The sequence below is a fragment of the Lactuca sativa genome, chromosome 8 (genome assembly GCF_002870075.4).
Source record: "Lactuca sativa cultivar Salinas chromosome 8, Lsat_Salinas_v11, whole genome shotgun sequence".
Taxonomy (NCBI): Eukaryota; Viridiplantae; Streptophyta; class Magnoliopsida; order Asterales; family Asteraceae; genus Lactuca; species Lactuca sativa.
The window spans coordinates 110,674,426-110,694,975 of record NC_056630.2 but is presented as its reverse complement, the minus strand read 5'-3'; positions in this window follow the sequence as shown (position 1 = coordinate 110,694,975).

The window sequence follows — 20,550 nt, the reverse complement described above, 5'->3', positions numbered from 1 at the left end:
GCATAGACAGCAAGTATTCAGATAATATGCACACATAGCACGTAATTTATATAAAATACTTCATATCTATGTGTAAGCTGAAAGTAACCATGCACTCACTTGAAAGGTGGTGACTCAGCACTCGGACAGTGCTTCGATACTCTCAAAACAATTTTTCTTCGATAAAACCTAGTATCAATACCACTAGGGTTTAGTCTAACGTCAACCGCGACTAATTAACAGTCTAGCTATTATTATTATTATATAAGCGTTAAATAACAGTCAATATAACTCAAAATAAAAGCCCATATAATTATTTAAAGGACCTAATAACATTACTATAATTATTTGAAAGGTATATTAAAAATTGCGTAAGCGTAGCTCACTTACAGCGGATTTTAAAGAAAACCGGGCTTTGCTCGGAGCAGCGTTTCCGAAACCGAAAGACCCTTTTTCTCGGGACTCTGGGAGCCTCGCGGCTTCCTTCAGGAGCAGGGGGTTTATCTAGGGTTTAGGGGAGGTTAGGAGCCCTAGAGAGAGAAAGAAACTAGAGAGAGTGAATTTTGGAGTGAAGAATGAGGCTGCCCTCGGCCTCCTTTTATAGCCGCGAGAACTCACACTACGCTGGGTGTACACCAAAGACACATGTCCGAAGTCTCTTGGTGCGACGTGGCTGCTTGTGGACCGAGAAAGGCCAGAACGCGGAGCATGCGAGGTTTGTACGCGAGGCGCACATGGTACATGGGGCGTCCGATGTGAGCGTTGGGCGTCCGAGATGCGACGCGTCAAGATCCGAAGCAAGCACCGTGGTCAGCAAGCAACGGCCCTGATCGAGCCACGTCATCAATTGAGCAACAGGCTTCGCAAATTCAAATGAAATCTTTAAAAATTTGTAACTATCGCATACGAGCTCGTTTTCGACGTTCTTTATATCCACGCGAAGGTGGGAACGTACTCTACAACTTTCACTTAAACTTCGTCGGCTAATTTTGACTTTATTTTAAAAGTTATATTATTAACAGGCCGGAACAGGATTGGTCCGTTAAAAATTCATAACTTCTTCATCTAACGTCCGTTTTGCCCATCTTTTTCTCGTTACGCTACTCTTAACAACATCTTCGATTCTCGTTTAGGTCGTGTCGGCTAAAACCCGCTCGATCTAATATTCGAATTTCGGACTGTACACTGCTAATCCGAAACTTCGAAAAATCATAACTTCCTCATACGAAGGCAGATATGGGCGTTCTTTTTATGGACGCTCTTGGTTTAATGTATTCTACGACTTTCGTTTAGATTGCTAAGGCTAAATCTCACTCTATTGTAAATTTACTATTTACGCTTCCCGGTATCGTGTTGGTTCCGTCGCGAAACTTTGACGGGTCATAACTTCTTCTTGATAATTCGGATTTCGGCGTTCTTTATATCCCCGGAATCCTTGTTTCGACCACTACAACTTTATATAAATATATCGGGCTTATCTCACACTTTAATTTTGACGCTTATTTTTATTCTTTATTAATTATACATTTATAATTAAGTAATAAGCACATAAATACACATAATTCACATAATACTCAAATATTTCATCTTTATTATTTGAAAAAGAGTTACAATAGTTAACCTAGACTATTACATTGTCAAAAATGATTAGCCCTGAAACCCGGGCATTACACTTAATGGATTAAGTCTTTAATGGGTTAAGTGAGAAACACTTAGCCCTAATCGTCGTTTTATGTGAAACCCTAATTTCACTTGGCTTTATGTTGGGCCTTTCTATTAGGCTTTGGTGTTTGGGCTAATAATGGGCCATCCAAGCTCAATCAATGGACTGGAATATTTAGATGGGCTTTAGGGTAAGGCCCATATGAGGGTGTGGGCCCAATTTGGAAAATTGGGCCATAGATGGGCCATAGTTTGGGCCTTAATGGGTATATTATATTGGGCCGTTAGAAATGCCAAATGTTTGGACTGGACTAAGTAGTTGGGCCTTTAACTATGACCATGTAAAGGTTTGGGTCCAATTTGGGAAATTGGGCCATATGTTGGGCTTTGACTCATAGTTGATTGTTGGGCCTTTGAATTGGGCCATGGGATTGGATCAAGCTAAGATTAGGGTAAAGTAGTCTTTTACCCCAAGCATGGACTTATGGTTATGTATTGGAACCCAGTTATTAATTGGGTGTTATTTGATGTTGACAATTCGGGAACCTGTCATCCAGAAGCTGGGATTATGTCTACGGGACTTCAGCAGTGCGAGTTGAGTTACTTCCACTAGAAGTGGGTCTAAGGCCACAATGTCGGGCCACTAGTAAGAGTTATAGTAGAGATAATTGTCTTTGTGATAATTATCTGGTATGTTGCTATCTGTTATGATTATGTGTTAGTATGCTATGATATTATGTGTTATGTGATAGGAGGGGGTAGGTTAGACCCCAGTACTGGTCGAAAGGACCGAAAGGGTAGTTAGTACCTAGTTATGTTAGACCCGTTTATGATATATGTGTTATGTTATTATGTGGTAGTGGTAAGGGTGAAATAGTCCCTAGTTACCGGTTGAAAGATACCGAAGGGGAGGACAGCACCCATATATGCTAGGCAGTTACCGGTTGAAAGATATCGAAGGGGAGGCCAGCACCCAAATATGCTAGACAGTTACCAGTTGAAAGATACGGAAGGGGAGTCCAGAACCTAGATATGCTAGGAATTATGTGTTTATATGGTATGTGGTATGATGGGGGAACTCACTAAGCTTTGTGCTTATGGTTTTCAGTTTTGGTTTCAGGTACTTCGTTTTCAAAGGAAAGGAGTCGGCTCGATTGCAACGCACCACACTATATTTCCGCACATGAGATCTTGGGGATTTCACTCTGATATTGTTTTATGAAAATATGTTTTTATTATTTCTACTTTGGTTTTTGACATGAGATGTTATTATGGATGTTTTATTACTTATGGTTTTATAATAACTTATTCAAAAAAGAAATTTTAAGCCTTTAATTGTGGGATGTTACAACATGGTATCAGAGCCTTGGTTTCAGGGATTCGGAGATACCTTCGGGTGTGTCTAGACTCAAACTAAGGACTTGGTCTGAAAATTTTTCAAAAGTAAACTCATTTTATAAAAAGAAGTTTGAAAAGAGAAAAGAAATTTGAAAGGAATAAGGTGTGTGATGCGTGCAATCAGCCGAGCTCAAGTAAGTTTTCCCCAAGATACCCATACATGTTATGTTATGATATGGTATGATTATGAGAACTGCATGCTAGATTAGGGCTAATGATCTAGTAAGGATGCCTTATATGCCTACTGTATGTGTATGAGAACTGCATGCTAGATTATGGCTAAGGATCTAGGAAGGATGCCTTATATGCCTACTATATGTGCTTAAGGAGTTGCATGATAGTACTGACCAGTCAGTGATTGGATAGCCTGTTTAGGTTATGCCTGATAGTATGAGCTTTTGAATTGCATGTATAGATTCCTGAGTATAGGATAGAATGGGTTTATTGGAATATAATGGTTAGATTTTCCATTGTCTGAATGTTGCTTGCTTTGTGCTTTGTAGGACTCTTAATAATGTGAGCTAGCTATATTCATGAGGTAGCTAGTTGACATTACCGGGAATCTTTCAGCAACTGAGGACTGGGTGAGTTCGGGAACCTAGGAAAGCCTAGGATATGTTTCAGTGGGTTAGTAGTGAGGCTCAGTGAGACTTCAGTGTACCAATTTAAGGAAGTGAGTTGGAGGATTCGAGAGGATTTCTGAGGAAAGTATGGATAGGTGTGGAAGGTAGTATTGGGACCGTACTACTGAAAGCACAGGATCCATACTCGAATCGGTGAGAGTCTTGGAGAATCTGAGAAGCCTCGGGAAGAAGTTTGTGACCCAGTTTGTGGGGACAGAGGATGTTCCAGTTGTTACAACTTAGCCATGGGTAAGTGAGCTAGCGAGCGTGACAGGGTGTCACACCCTTAAGGATATGACTTCCAAGAGTTTGTAGATGCGAGATTGGTTTGGAGCACCCTGGGAAGAGATGGTCGTGCCAGGAATGTATAGCAGAGGGTCCTGGGAAGAGACCCATGAATTCTGATCATCAGGTGAAAGGCCAACAAGGTCGGAGTCAGTGCTGCATGTATGGGAAAGTGCACAAGGGAGTTTGTCACTCCAAGGGTTTAGGCTGCTACAGGGTAGAGGGGTTGGTCATGTCAGCAAAAGGTGATTCGGATTCCTATAGATGTTGCGGGTATGTCATCTTCTACTGCTACTAGATAGATGTTGGGAATACGTACCACTTTAGAATTTTGATTGAGTTTGGACAAGTTAGATCTAAGGTCGGTTCTCTGCCATTTTTTGGGTTATCAAGGATCATATATGCCATCCTGCATTCTGAAAAGTCCTTGATGAACCCATAGGGGGCGCATCTTGCGAAGTGGGTTCCGCGTGTACCGTTATCATTATGTATCTTTTTCAGGATCTGTGCAGGAGTATTACTTAGATGATACTCGGCGAGGGTTAGAGCAATAGTTCTTCAGTGAAGTCAACATTCAATGGTTCTATCATGGTTCAGGTGTGGTCGACAATTGTCTATGGATGAACCTTGGAGTTCAAGGTACTATCGTTGCTAGGAAAGGACTGGTAACATGAACAGGGTAGTGTCAATTTCATTGTTAGATGCATAAGTGGTTAGTCATTGGATGTTTAAGAGAACTGTATTTTTTCATGGGCTGTGTTCGGTTAGAGTTCAGTGGTGCTGCGAGATTGGAAGTGGGAACGATGACTCGTCAGCCAGAGTGAAGATTAAGGCCTCTGGTTGTCAGCATGGGAGGTGGATTGAGGTGCCAGACGGAACCATATTTCAAGAGTACTCTTCAAGATTTCAGAGGATGGGCGATCTTAAGGTTTGACTGGTAATTCATCGTTAGCATTGGTAAGCTCAGATTGTCGGAAGTGGACTATTAGGAAGTAAGAAGGATTGGGAATCCTTCGAATCTCACGTACCGTGAAGACTTAGTCAAACCTAAGTGGGGGAGAGACTTTTTGTAAATTTCTCCAAATGTGAGTTCTGGTTGCGCGAGGTGCAATCTCTTGGGCACCTTGTCAACCAAAATGGTATTCTGGTCGATCCAGACAAGATAGAGGTCGTAATGCAGTGGGAGATTCCGAGGTCTCCAACTAAGATTTGGAGTTTCTTGGGTCTAGAGGGTTATTACCAGAGATTTATACGGGACTTCTCCAAGATTGTGGTTCCTTTGACCCAATTGACTAAGAAGTCGGTGGCCTTTCACTGGGGGCCTTAGCATCAAAAAGCCTTCGAGACTCTCAGATAGCAGGTTTCAGGAACCGGGTTAGAGCTCCAGTTAGGAATCAAGTTTAGTTGTGTGTTAGGTCGAGTGCATGTTCGACTGGTATGGAAAGTGTTGTAAGGCTGCAGGGGTAGCCGTAGCATTCATTAGCGATTAGATAGTATGGAAAGTGTTGTAAGACTGCAGGAGTAGCTTTAGCATTCACCAGCGATCAGATAGTATGGAAAGTGTTGTAAGACTACGGGGGTAGTCGTAGAATTCACTAGAGATCATATCGTATGGAAAGTGTTGAAAGTTTGTGGGTGTAGTCGTAGCATTCACAAGGGTTAGCAGATATTGTTAGAGTGTTGTAAGTCTGCAGGTGTAGCCGTAGCATTTGTTAGGTTGCTAGATATCATGAGCGTGTTGTTAGGACGCAGAAGGAACAGGAGTACCCACCAGTTCGGGTGTAGCAATGAAGATATGGAAATCCACATATTGGATTTCGGAATTACCCAGATGGATTAGATCTGGTTGAGCCAGTGATAAGACTGTAGGAATGCCACTACAATTATGAGATCAGGAAAGCAATGGACCATATGAGGCCATTTGTGATATAAGTCTGCGATTGGTCAGATAGCAATCACTTTTAGTATTGGATTTTGGTGACGTCAGGACTCGACGTACGGACCCGATCAGTTAGATCAAAAGGGTATTAGAGCCTCAGTGACACGATAACTAATAGCAACTAGTTCCAAAGAAGGATTTCGTTCAGAAGTCGTGTAGAGCTACTGTGTGTGAGTCTTTTAGCTCTGTAGTCGGGTTGGAAACCGATATTCCAGATGATTGGCGAATGAATTGAAACTAGACATATCACGGTAGATTCAAAAAGAAGCCATGTGGCAACATACTGCTTCAGGCAGTTTCAGCATTTATGCAGTATTAGTTTTAGTGTTTTAGAATTCCAGATGCGGATTGAGTAACTGCTTGCTTGGATCAGGCCAAGTCACTCACAACGGGAGTATCCGAGCCTTGGTCTAGTATAAGTGATCTGCAGGGATAATTAGGTCTGTGACCCTATTTTATAGTAGGAACCCGAGATATCAGAAGTTGAGTAATCAATTGAGGGATCAGTAGGCTGATTTCATCGATACTGATTCAGTATGAGTGGTCTGTCAGGGAATCAGACCATCTCAAGACAACAGATTTCAGACATAGTAGATGTGAACATGTTGTGAGGAATTCGTTTACCTGTGGATTTTTGGGCTTGCGAAGATTGGTCACGACTACCCTAGTGAGGCTAGGGTGTGCCCAGGATGGTGACCATGTTACTTGGGTGTTTGGGTGTATAAGGAATCGTAAGGAATGATTTTGAGGACGAAATCTAACTTAAGTGGGGGAGAGTTGTAACGCCCCATTTATTTGATAAAAAATAATAAATTAATGATTCTATAATATCCCTAAAATCAATAATTATATAGCAAGGTATTGGTTTTCGGGAGCCAAAGGTTACAATTTTAGAAGTCGGGGGTTAAAAGTGTCAGTTCCGGATTAGTTTTGTAAATAATTACAAAGGCAGGGGCTATATGGTTACTTCTAGGACTTCATGTGAAGAGATTTTGGAGGCTAAGGGACCGTTTGGTAATTTTTGTACCTAAATTGCAATGGGTTTTATTATTGAGGGCTATTTAGCAATTTGTGGGCCGAATTTGAAAAGGATTTCAGGAATCATGGTATATATGGTAAATTATGGACTTAAGTTGAAGGGAATTTAGATGGAAGGGATTAAAAAGGTAAAATATGGATATATTTTGAAATAAATGGGAGTTGGAGGGACCATTTTGGTCATTATGGCAAACTTTTTAGCGGAGTCCGGTATATAAGGTTCTGTAACCCTAACCCTAAAGGGGTGTGCAGCCGTCACCCTCCAACCTTATGCCTCCCTTCACTCCATCTGCCACCCTACTTTGTGATTCCGATCAGATGAGTTCGGCAAGCATTTCGTTTCCCCAACCGATGCCATCCTTCCTCCGCCACCGTGAAGCCGCTGAAGCCAACCGCCGAACGTCGCAGCTATTTTCTTCCGGCGAGAATGGGTCGACAACATGACTATTGGGCGTGACTGTTACCTCCTCTGTTCTCCTTCTCCTTCTCCTTCTTTTTCTCCCGCCACCATCCTAGAGCTCCAACCAATGCCTTTCTGACTGCTGTCTTGCCCCTGAAGCACTAATGTCACTCTAACAGCCGGTGATGTCATGAGCGGAAGGAAGAATATATTTGTAAGATGCCAAGCTATTGAAGACGACATCTAGCTGCGTGCCGCCATCCTCGGACGCACCGGCTCCAACTGTTGTACGCCGCCAAGCGAAGGTTGTGCTGGAGTGTATTCTCTTAAGGTCCGACTTCTCGTTGAAGAGTGTGTGCGTTTTCTATAGGTTGGAAGCTGACAATTCGGGAACCTGTCATCCAGTAGTTGGGATTATGTCTACGAGACTTCAGTAGTGCATAGTGAGCTACTTCCAGTAAGAGTTATTGTAGAGATAATCGTCTTTGTGATAATTACCTGGTATGTTGCTATTTGTTATGTGCTAGTATGTTATGATGTTATGTGTTATGTGATAGGAGGGGGTAGGTTAGACCCTAGTACCGGTCGAAAGGACCGAAGGGGTAGTTAGTACCCAATTATGTTAGACAGTTTATGATATATGTGTTATGTTATTATGTGGTAGTGGTAGGGAGTGAAATAGTCCCCAGTTACCAGTTGAAAGATACCGAAGGGGAGGCCAACACCCAGATATGCTAGGCAGTTACCGGTTGAAAGATACTGAAGGGGATGCCAACACCCAGATATGGTACGCAGTTACTGGTTGAAAGATACCAAAGGGGAGGCCAACACCCATATATGTTAGGCATTATGGGTTTATATGGTACGTGGTATGATGGGGGAACTCACTAAGCTTCGTGCTTACGGTTTTCAATTTTGGTTTCAGGTACTTCGTTTCAAAGGAAAGGGGTCGGCTCAATCGCAGCGCATCACACTATATTTCCGCACATGAGATCTTGGTGATTACACTTTGATATTGTTTTATGACGATATGTTTTGATTATTTCTATTTTGGTTTTTGACAGTAGATGTTATTATGGATGTTTTATTACTTATGGTTTGATAATAACTTATTCAAAAATGAAGTTTTCAGCCTTGAATTTTGGGATGTTACAAAACAGGTATTCAAACCATTTTGAGGACCGACGTCGTTATTTCATGTTTCCTACATGTTAGTTATTTGCATTTAACTTTTGAACAAACAAAGTTTTATAAACAATGTAAACTTGAATCCTTAATGTACTAATGTTTGTGTTGCTATGTTTCATTTATATTCAATTGTTATGATATTGTACATGAAGTCACTCCATCCACCCCCAGACATTTTCGTCGTTCTGGTTTGGGGGTGTGACATTATTGTTTTGGATGGGTTAAGGCGGTCCTGATTTATGCTGATGTCCAAGATACATGGGTGCTATATCTGATACTGTAGGCCCAAGGAAGCGGTCCAGCTTGTGTTGTAGCCTCAGGAGTGGTCCATCTTGTAGCTGAAGGCTTGGTGGCGCCCCAGCCTTATGATGTAAGCCTAGTTGTGTGCATTGTATATATATGTTGTTGTATTGGGCACTTTGGGGGAACTTACTAACCATTGGCTTATATTTTGATTTTATGGTTTCAGGTACATTAGAGGACAGAGGCAAGGCGAAGGCGATATTTTGCACATCATCCTAGATATTTATCTGACATATGATTTTGGGATACTCTGATTTATAATCATGACTTTTGGAAACTATGTTTTGTATGATTTATGGATTTGGATATGGTTTCAAAAATGGAAATTTTGCCATGATTTTTCGGATGTTACAGGAAGCATCCTTAGCAACACTGGATCTCGTGAAACATTTGGAATAATAACGTAGTTTGATTTGTGCAACACCTCATCAATGTGTCTAAAGGCGTCTTCATGATCCTTCCCAAAAAATGGAATATCTTTGAGCATCGAGAGGATATGTCCCTTGAGCTCAAAGTTTTACGCAGCGGGAAATTCTGGTGCAACAAGCCCGGGGTCATTCTCATTACGAATCCGTCTTTTGTACTCTTCCATCGTCATTGTTGTGATGCCCGCCGTTTCTTCTACTTTGCTCTTGTCTTCTTCTTTGGAATCACTTTTTGTTCCTGGATCATATCCGATTCCTTTCTTGTCGGAAGTCTTCTCAAAGCTTTTGAATTTGTCCAATTGAAATCTGCTACTCGATTCGTTGACCCTTTTATATTTCTTTTTATGGAACACGATTTGTAGATCTTCTAGTGGTTGTATGATAGGAAAATTTGATCCCTGGTCATATATTAATGAAACAAAACAAAAGAAAAACACGTAAAAACAAACTAGAAACTAATTAAAGGAAAAACTGGAAAAAAAAATCAGATCTCACATCATGATAGAGGGGCTGTCACATTGTGATCTTTGAGAAAACAGAAAAACTAAATTAATGTAGAAAATTAACTTTTTATGGTTTTTTTTCTCACAAAAAAGATTGATTAACCTAAAGCAATTAAATTAAAATTGAAATAAGTAGTTCCCCGGCAACGACGCCAAAAACTTGATGTGAACAGATTTACCTACCAGTTTTAAATCTATAGCCTAACAAAACTTAACTAACTAACGAACTTATAGGCAGTGTACCTAGTCATATTATAGTATATAAAAGTAAGTCGGGTGTCGATCACAGGGAACGATATTTAGCTAATAAAATAACTACTAAAAATTTATCTACGAAAAACAACTAAAAGTGAGGGTTTTATCAAATTTTGCAAGATCATATTAACTTAATTTACTCAAATAACAAAGAGCTAAAGCAAACAAATACCTAGATATTATTGTAATCAAGAGAATATAGACACTTCCTTTTAGCTTTGAATCATCCTTTTACCTATGGTTAGTTTCAATACATGGATTAATTTCAGTTGGTTAATAATATATAAGTTATTAGAAGTCTTGGTCTGATCTCCTAACATTTTCACGTATTTATTAACTACAATGCAATTCTCTTACACAAGTGGACACTAAATTGATTATTAATATTATTGGACTATGTAGGATATATCTAAGCTTAATTATCAATGATCTAGACAAATAACCAAAACATAATTATGATCCAATTATGTTCTTTAGTATAGTTAACGTAACTATCTTTATTACCTATTCTAGGATTTGATGAATCACTAGATTTAGCAATTTAAGATTCATAAACAACTAGGTAAACAAGTATATGCAATTAAAGTGATTATTCAAGTACACAAAACTTGAAGATGTAAGCAACAAAAATTAAAACTATTAACATGTTATGCTTTGATATATCAAACACAAGCTAAATGTAACATCCAAATTTTCGAGGTATGAATTTTATAAGAAAATAATATTTATATCTTGAAAATCTAGCTAGCTATGAAATGGTGAAGGTATAACCACGACGTGGCAATTTGGTTTGGAACCACACATCTTTAATGAGTTTCACAGTGTTGCGGTAGTATGGTTACAACAAGGCATCTGTTCTGGCCTAAGCCCATGATCTTTTAGGGTTTCCTTCGTATTTAAACCTAATCAACTTGAATCTAAGGTTCCTTATCAGTCCCCATAAGCAAAAACCCTAGCCTCCATTGCTAACTCTTGAGTTTTTGTGGTTTCTGGTGGTTTTTTTTTTGAAGAAGAAGGTGCCACTTGAGCTTTCTCTCAGCAAGCAACTCTCCCTATTCCCCCTTGTGCTCGTTTTTTGGACTTTTATAAGTCCTCAACATCCGATTTTTATGTTACTTGCTTCTAGATCAATCCCTTTCATCCCTTAATCTTCATGGCGTAGGAGTGTGGCAGGTTGGATTCCATAAAGTTGGCAACTTTATGGATCCTTATGGTCGTCTTGGTTTTATATGTTCCAGATATGAGGATCCTTGGAGTTTTGGTCCCACGCACAAGCTTTGAGTTCATAATTGCCAAGTTTTTGACCTAAAACATAAGGGACATCCATTGGACATGCATGTCCATAAAGTTACAATTTTTATGGTCCATTAGGTATAGGAAACCTTTCTAGAAACTTTGGATGAGTAACTCTAGTTAGTAAGTGCTTAATGGGTGTTTGCATGCCTTGGGTTGCCTTTAAGAACTTAGGGTTTGAGATCTTTACTTATTGAGATGTCTTAATGGATAAAGTTGGAAACTTTATCCATTAAGACCTTAAGAATGACCAGATCTGAGCTTTGGACCTTTTAGAAATGTTGGAAAATAGCTTAATATGTTAAGCTGTTCAGACTGATCCACACGGTGTGGTCTTAGGTTGCCCGATGTGGCAACTAGGTAAGGACTGGTCTGTTTTGTCTTTACATTGCCACGACATGGCCGATGGATGGCCACAATGTGGCGATTTGATGATTTGGGCTTTTGGGCTATTGACTTAACCATTGTCCATGGGGGTTGACTTTTTGACTTAGTTGATTTTCGGTCAACTTATGGGTTAGACTTTAGGTTAAGAATTGAGTTCCTTTTTTGTATTATAGGTGACTCGTAGTATCAGATTTTATCCCTGGAGGGAGCTATTAAATTATCTACTAAATTTCAAAGTGATTTTTCCTCACTGTACTCGCGGATCGAAAGCACCAATGTCGCCCTACTAGATTGTGTTATGTATCCCTGTGTATAGGATGTTGTTATGTTGTAGTGATCTTTTAGATTGGTAGATCTATATGATTACCTTTACTTCCTAGTTATTATTTATCTATTGCATATGTCGACATAGTGTGGTTGGGTTGAGGCTTTACTGCTCTATGATGTAAGCCAACCAACTCAGGGCAATCCAATCGATGACTATTGGCCGATGCAATCAGTCTGATGACTGTGGGCTGGGGGTAATCCAATTTGATAACTATGGATCTGAGGGTAATCCAGTCTGATGACTATGGACCTAGTATGCATGCTTGTATATGTTTTGTTGTGTGGGGTATTTTGGGGTAACTCACTAAGCTCCATGCTTACCTAGTTGTTTGTAATTGTTTCCAGGTACCAATGGTGATTGATGGAAGGCGGATGTGTGATCGTACATATCCTCATGTTGATTTATACGTGAGAGATTATTAGATACTTTGACTACATGGATTTTTTTTGAAAACAATGATTGGTTATCTTGTGGTTTTATGAAAATATTTTAATAAAAACGAAAAATTTTGGCATGATTTTGGGATGTTACACTAAACCAACTTCATAAATCCATGAAAAGTAGAAACAAACACATAGTATTAAGGTTCATCATTACTAAACGAAAGTCTAATGATTTTGCTCGTAACTGTAGAAAAGAAACACATAATCACATAGATAACTAAGCTATACATGATTAGATCAAGGCAAAACCGAATGAATGATGTGAATTCCTTTCTCCAATCTTTTAATCTCTTGATCTCCAATCTTTCCCTTCCTTCCAAGGGTTCTTAGAAGGTTAATTTTCACTTCTTAATCATAGGTTTCTGTTGAGAATTCCTATATATATCTATCTATCTATCTATCTACCTATCTAGCTATCTATCAATCTATCTACCTTTCTCTCTCTCTCTCTCTATCTCTCTCTCTTTCCCTCTCTCTAGATAGATAGATCTCATATTCAATATAATGTTTGATATTTAAAGTTTTCTTAAAATTGGTCTTCACGTCATGACCATAAGGGTGTCACGACGTGAGAATAGAGTATATCCCATATGCGCCAAGGAAACTATACTTCGTCGTATATGAATCTTTAATGAAATGTGGTCATGACATGAAAAAGAGAAGGTCACATCGTGAGCTTCATCTTCATGCATGAAATCGAGAATCTTCTATAATTCATGTCATGATATTTATAACTCCACATCATCGGAAGTGCGAAATACTCGATTTCTTCTTCCTTAAGCTCCTAGTTTCAGCTCCATTCTTTCAAGAATCTAGTTTTTATGGATTTCAGTCCCTTTTCTTCAAGGATGTGCTTTTGGCTGCAAAATACAATAGAACTTAATAAGTACGTAATATATTTGTATTTTACCAAATATAGCTTAAACGTATTAAAATAGTACCTAAGTAAATGTATAAATATGGAAATAGCAGACAAATATTATGTGATTCGATGAATTAAAAATGAACAAAAAATTATCTTTGTTTTTTGAAATCTTTCAAATATTTTAGCCATGATCTCCTTAGATCTATAACCCTAGATTACATGACATTTCAAGTTTCTTTTGATGCCCCTTTATCCCCTTGATTCTAATTATACACTTTTAGTAAATTATTTTCACCATTTGATCCCATACATTAACTTAATTAACTCTTTACCTTTTAATTTTCGATTAATCTTTCTATATATTAGATGACACCGTTTTTATTTAATTTATTTCATTATATAATCAATAAAAGGATTAAATCGAGTAATGAAGCTAACCTCGCTAACGGGATGAAATTTAGATTGTTACAGAATAGCCGATATATAGGGCCTCAAATAAAGCACAAGTTGTAACGACCCAAAAATCATGGCCAAAAATTTCGTTTTTAATTTAATAAATAAATAAATAAATGTCAATCATTCATTCAAAACATGTCACATTAGAGTATCATGTCTAAAACATTATTTTATTTTATCAGAGTAAACATCCCAGGCTAAAACTCCTTTCGTGTGTGTGCGCCATGCAATCACCCCGAGCTCTTCCCTCCGCTACCAGAAGTACCTGAAACCAAAACGGAAAACCGTAAGCACGAAGCTTAGTGAGTTCCCCAACCTACCACATACCATGCATAATTATATACTGCAAACACCGGGCCACGCGTCCTACTTCAGGCCTTGCCCGCTACATCGGGCCCCACCTGGCTTCGAGCCCCGCTCGGTATACAGATCTGTTATACTTTAGGCCCCGCCTGTCTCTGGGCCCCGCCCGATAAACGCATGCAAACATATAAGCATAGCACATAAAACATAAACTGAACATTCCCTACTGCATTACTGTCCTAAGGCCTCGCCTGTCTTGGGCCTCGCCCCTGCCCTGCTACTAGTGAGTCATGGAACCCCGTCCACACTCCTACTGATAATGAGATACGGGCCCCCGCCCACACTCACTGCTTTCCAAACTCGGGCCTTGCCCCTGCTCTGCTACTAATGATATATGGAACCCTGTCCATACTCTGCTAATGGTGAGGTATGGGACCTCGCCCATACTCACCTCCCTACCAGGCACATACAAGTATCACACAGACAACGAGTATAATCTAACATGCAACTTTCCTCGGGATTACCCCGACATTGGGTCTTGATTCAGAATAACTAGCACATAATCCTTCCTTAGGCACCCGCCCGGTATCGGACCTTGGTCCGGAATAACATACTAGCATACAATGCCTAGGGCTAACCCCCGGGTCTTCCTACTTATAACTACATGGGCCGACATTGTGGTCGTAGACCCATTCACACAAAGGGAAACTCATATGCACTGCTGAACTTTGTTGATAACCCTCTGGCTGTTAACTGAATTTTTCCCCGGCTGCTGCTCCCTCAGCTCCCCGAGCTACCAAGATCAAATAAAACTTAGCTCAATGCAATAGTCCTTCTCAGGGTAAAATGACCATTTTACCCCTACCCCCAATATGGTCCATAACTAAGGTCCAAACATAATATGAAAGGCCCAACACTAGATAGGCTTCCCAAGCCTACTATTGGCCCATTAATGGCCCATTTTGCAACCTTATGCCCAAACCCTTAATTGGGCCTTACCCTAAACCCAACACATATACTTGGCCCATAATCACTGACTCCTGATGGCCCACTAAGGCCTAAAGACCTATAGTCCAAAGCACAGCCCACACCGAGGCCCAAATACTTGTAACCCAACTGGCAGCGTTACGCGGGGCGTACTCCATTGTACGCTTAGCGTACAGGCTTGACGACGAGTACGTTGGGCGTACCTGCACGTACGCTCAGTGTAGTACCTTGTTAATCCATCTTTCCATTAAGTGCTTAATGCTCCAATTCAGAGGCTACAAACTCAGATCCAGGTCTTATTTCATGTCTTAAACCATAAAGTCATTGACTTGATGACTTTACTTAGTCCAAACCAACCTAAACCCCAAAAAAATGATATTCTACTTCCATAGGAGAGCTAGATCACATGCATGAACAAAACAATCCTATGTGTACATGCAACCCTAATTTGGATCTATGTTTCCACTATTAGATACACAACATTATGATCACATGGATAAAACCCTAATGTAGCATGCTATTTTCGAAATTCATATATAAGGTTAGATCACATACCTCTTGTTGTTATATTGCAATAACAACTTAAATCTTCAAACCCTTAGTCTTGAAAGCAAGCACCACAAGTGTAGTGCCTCTAATGGCTCACAAACACCACAAGCAATTGAAGAGGCTATAGAGAGAGAAGGAGGAGGTATAAATCGTCCTTGGGAGCTCTTAGAAGCAAGTGGACGAATTCTTAAGGCCTAGGGGTCTTTATATAGGGTTTGGATTAGGGTTTCAGTCCTTATCCTTATCCAGTTACTTGCCCACCAAGCAACCACAAGATAAGCCTTGAAAAACCCTTATCTCTTGGACCTTGGACGATTTCAAGGATATCCTTATCCTTGAATTCGTTCATCCTTTAACAAGGATAATCATTGCCCTACTTTGCAACTATCACATAATTACAATTCAGCCCCTCTAGTTTAATTAATTACACTTGATCACAAAATTAATTCCTAATTAATTATTGACCAATATTAATTAAACAAATATGATTTCTCCTTTAATATATTATTCTTATAACATATTAATAAATCATAATAACCTCTTTATCTATTTATTTCTCCAGTCAAGTTGTTTTAGTGAAGGCAACCCAAAAGGACCATGCACAACTGAGTCAAGTATTTACCAAATATGGTTACGGGCTTAGACACTAATCCAACAGTCTCCCACTTGGATAAGTCTAGTAACCACAAATGTAACGTACAACTCGATTAGCAATCGTAGCTCTCAAAGACGCTGTCGAACTCTGATCTCATCAGTATCCTGTCCTCTAGATAAAGGATCGTATAGTCCTCTGTTTAGATATTGTGCAGACAATCTCATGGAACTAATTGTCCAACAGTTGGTTTCTCGATCTCATATTCATTTGACATAGAACTTAATTGAACACATCAATTCAGTCCTGACCGGGCCCGGCACATAAGTCAAATCAAATCATCGAGTGGCCGTGATATCGCTTTTATCCTCTTAGGATAAAAGTAATAGATAAACTTCGACTTATATGTATTTACTTATCCACTAATCAACTATACACAACAATGCGTTTTATAACATCAATTTACTGATGCGGTTTCGCATTATCAATGCACAACCAATTAGTAAATAATAAACCATATATCTAGGTTTTAAGACCATATGATATTATCGTCCTGCGATCACTTTTTGTCACATTCCATAAAATGATTCCAGCAAGCGCGGGTTTATTCCAATGCTCAAAACTTGTTCATAAGCACTCATGAATGTTGCAGCAAACCTTTGCTATGTCTAATACCTTTTGGACACTCTACATACCAATACATGACAATCTTCATTCATACCTACTTCCAACATATGAACGATTGTGGACCATTCGAATAATTCGATTATTCTTAATAACTCAATTATTCAGGAAGTCAAAACATGCAAATTGAAACAATAGTTAAACAATCAACATAAGATAGTAACTTTACTTATAAATAATACTCCTTTATTTAATCATCAAAATGTCAATTACATTTATCTATTATATGTTACTAAAACTATCTAATCTAAACTAATATCATCCTTCAGCCCAATGCTCCTAGCGTGTTTTAAGTGCTTAACCCTACTCAGTCCCTTCGTAAGCGGATCTGCTGGGTTATCTTCTGATGATATCCTCTTAACCACGAGGTGTCCTTCTTCTACTCGATGTCTAATAAAGTGATACTTTCTGTCGATATGCCGAGATCTACCATGATCCCTCGGTTCCTTGGTCAAGGCAACCGCTCCTTCATTATCATAGAAAATTTCCATAGGCTCCTTTATGGAAGGCACAACTCCAAGGTCACCAATGAAGTTCTTCAACCATATCGCCTCCTTTGACGCTTCGCTCGCTGCAATGTACTCTGATTCGCACGTTGAATCAGCTACAGTTTCCTGCTTGGAACTTTTCCAAGTCACTGCTCCTCCATTTAGGGTAAAGACCCAGCCCGACTACGAACGGTAGTTGTCCCTGTCGGTCTGGAAGCTGGCGTCACTATACCCTCGCACCTTCAAGTCATCACTCCCTCCGAGGACTAAGAACCATTCCTTGGTCCTCCGAAGGTACTTAATTATATTCTTGACCGCAATCCAATGAGCTTTGCCCGGGTTCCCTAGATATCTACTGACCATGCTCAAGGCAAAGGCTACATCAGGGCGAGTACAAGTCATAGCATACATGATCAAGCCAACTGCGGAAGCGTAAGGTACTCGGCTCATCTCTGCTATCTCAGCTTTAGTACTCGGACTTTGAGTCTTACTCAACTTGGCATTGCTCTGTATCGGTAGTTCTCCCTTCTTCGAGTTTTCCATACTAAAACGTTTTAGTACCTTATCAAAGCAAGTATTCTGACTATGTCCTATTAGTCTCTTACTTCGTTCTCTCACTATCCTTATTCCCAAAATATAGGAAGCCTCTCCGAGGTCCTTCATAACGAAGCACTTCCCGAGCCAAGACTTAACCTCTTGCAGAGTCGGGATGTCGTTTCCTATGAGCAGTATGTCATCGACATACAAAACGAGGAAGCTAACTATACTCCCACTGGCCTTGGGTTGAGCGCCAGCGGTAGAGGTTCCTTCATCGCTCGATTCTTGAATCTCTTCAAGATCGATGTGCCTCCCACTGTCTCCTTGGCTTATAAGTTCTCGCTCTCGGAAAACCCCTCTCCTTGCAACGAAGACAACATTGTCACTCGGTCTATAAAATAGATATCCAAAGGATCTCTGCGGGTAGCCGATGAAAATACATCACTCACTACGTGGTTCGAGCTTGTCGTGAGTCTCTTGTCTTACGAAGACCTCACAGCCCCAAACCTTGATATGTGCCAACGAGGGAGCCTTCCCTGTCCACATCCCGTGAGGTGTTTTGGCAACCTTCTTTGTAGGGACTCGGTTAAGGATATGGGCGGCAGTCTCTAAGGCATACCCCTAGAATAAGATAGGTAGTGAAGCACGACTCATCATATAATGAACCATGTCTAACAAGGTTCGATTACGCCTTTCTGCCACACCATCCAATTGCGGTGTCCTAGGTGGCGTCAATTGCAAAACTATTCCGCATTCCTTCAGATAGTCGTGGAATTCAAGACTTAGGTACTCTCCTCCTCGATGGGATCGAAGCATCTTGATTTTCCTGCCCAATTGATTCTCCACTTCATGCTTGAACTCTTTGAACTTTTCAAACGTTCCTGACTTGTGCTTGATTAAGTAAATATACCCATATCTACTATAATCATCGGTGAAAGTCACGTAGAAACGGTTCCCATCCTTTGTGGTGGACCTAAAGGGCCCACACACGTCGGTGTGTATGAGATCCAATAAACCCTCACCCCTCTCACAAGTGCCAGTGAAGGGTGACTTGGTCATCTTTTCAAGTAAACAAGACTCGCACGTGTCATCTTCCCTAAGGTCGAATGACTCCAACACTCCATCCTTTTGGAGTTGGGCTATGTGCTTCTTGTTGACATGTCTAAGACGACAATGCCACAAAGATGCTTTATCCATACTATTGGAAGAATCCATACACAACACATCATTTCCTAGGTTATCTACAACCATAACAGTTTCATAAATTCCATTACAAGGCATTGCTTCAAAATATAAAACACCATTTAGATAAGCATAAATTGAACCATTCTCATTATTAAACGAATATCTAAATCCTTATCTAAACAAACCATGAAAAGAAATGATGTTTCTTGCCATATCTGGCGAGTAGCAACAATTATTTAATTCTAAATTCAATCCATTACTAAGCACTAAAAAATACACTCCAATCTTGGTAACAGCTGGCGTTCTTCTATTCCCCATGATTAGATTTATTCTTCCAAGCTCCACATCCCTATTTCTTTCTAGTCCCTGCAAATCAGAACAAATGTGGTAACCACATCCTGTATCAAGAACCCAAGAAATAGAATGAGATGAATCATTAGATTTAATTGTGTATATACCTGCATAAGATGGTTTGATCTTTCCATCCTTGATGGCTTGCAGATATTCCGGGCAGCTTCTCTTCCAATGCCCTATTTTGTGGCAATGATGGCACTCTGCCTCCTTTGGGTTAGGGTTGGGCTTAGCATGATCAACCTTGGTCCCACTAGAAGAGGAACCATCTTGGGATTTTCCCTTGCGGTGGCTCTTTGACGGAGCCTTCCTCTTCTTGCCCCTTCCCTGCCCTATAGCCAAAACAGGAGCAGCGGATGGATTAGGAGTTGGTGCAACAGACTTGTCCTTAAGGTTGCTCTCAACAGTCCTTAGGAGCCCTTGGAGTTTGCTTAGGGTGACCTCTTACTTGTTCATGTGGTAGGTCATCCTAAATTGGTTATAGCATGAGGGCAAGGAGTGAAGAACAATGTCAATAGCCAAATCTTCCACAAAGTTGACATTCAACTTGAGAAGACGATCAACATACCTTTGCATCTTTTACAAGTGCATGGTTAGAGACTCTCCACTTCCCATTTTAGTAGTGATCAAATTTGTAATGATCTCATAGCGCTCTTGCCTCGCGCTTTGGTGATATCTCTCCATCAAGTCTTTATGCATTTCATAGGGATACATGTCCTCATAGGACTTTTGGAATTCGGAGTTCATTGTGGTTATCATGATGCAATGAACTTTCATTGCATCATGCTCATGGGTCTCAAAGACAGCCATCTCTTCGGGAGTAGCAATTTCCGGATTGATCTTCTCGAGCTTCTCATCGAGAACATACTCTTTGTCCTCGTAACGCGCGATAGTGCGAATGTATCTTATCAATTCACTAAAGTTCGATCCATCGAAAGTCACTTTTTGACAAAGGCTCATTAGCGTGAATGAGCTAGCAGCATCGTTGTTTGCATTAGACATCTACAAATAGAAAGGACAAAGTTTGATTAGAATTGAATCCCTAATTAAACACCCAAAATGAAAAATTAGGGCTAGGACCCAACAACATTATTTACATATTAG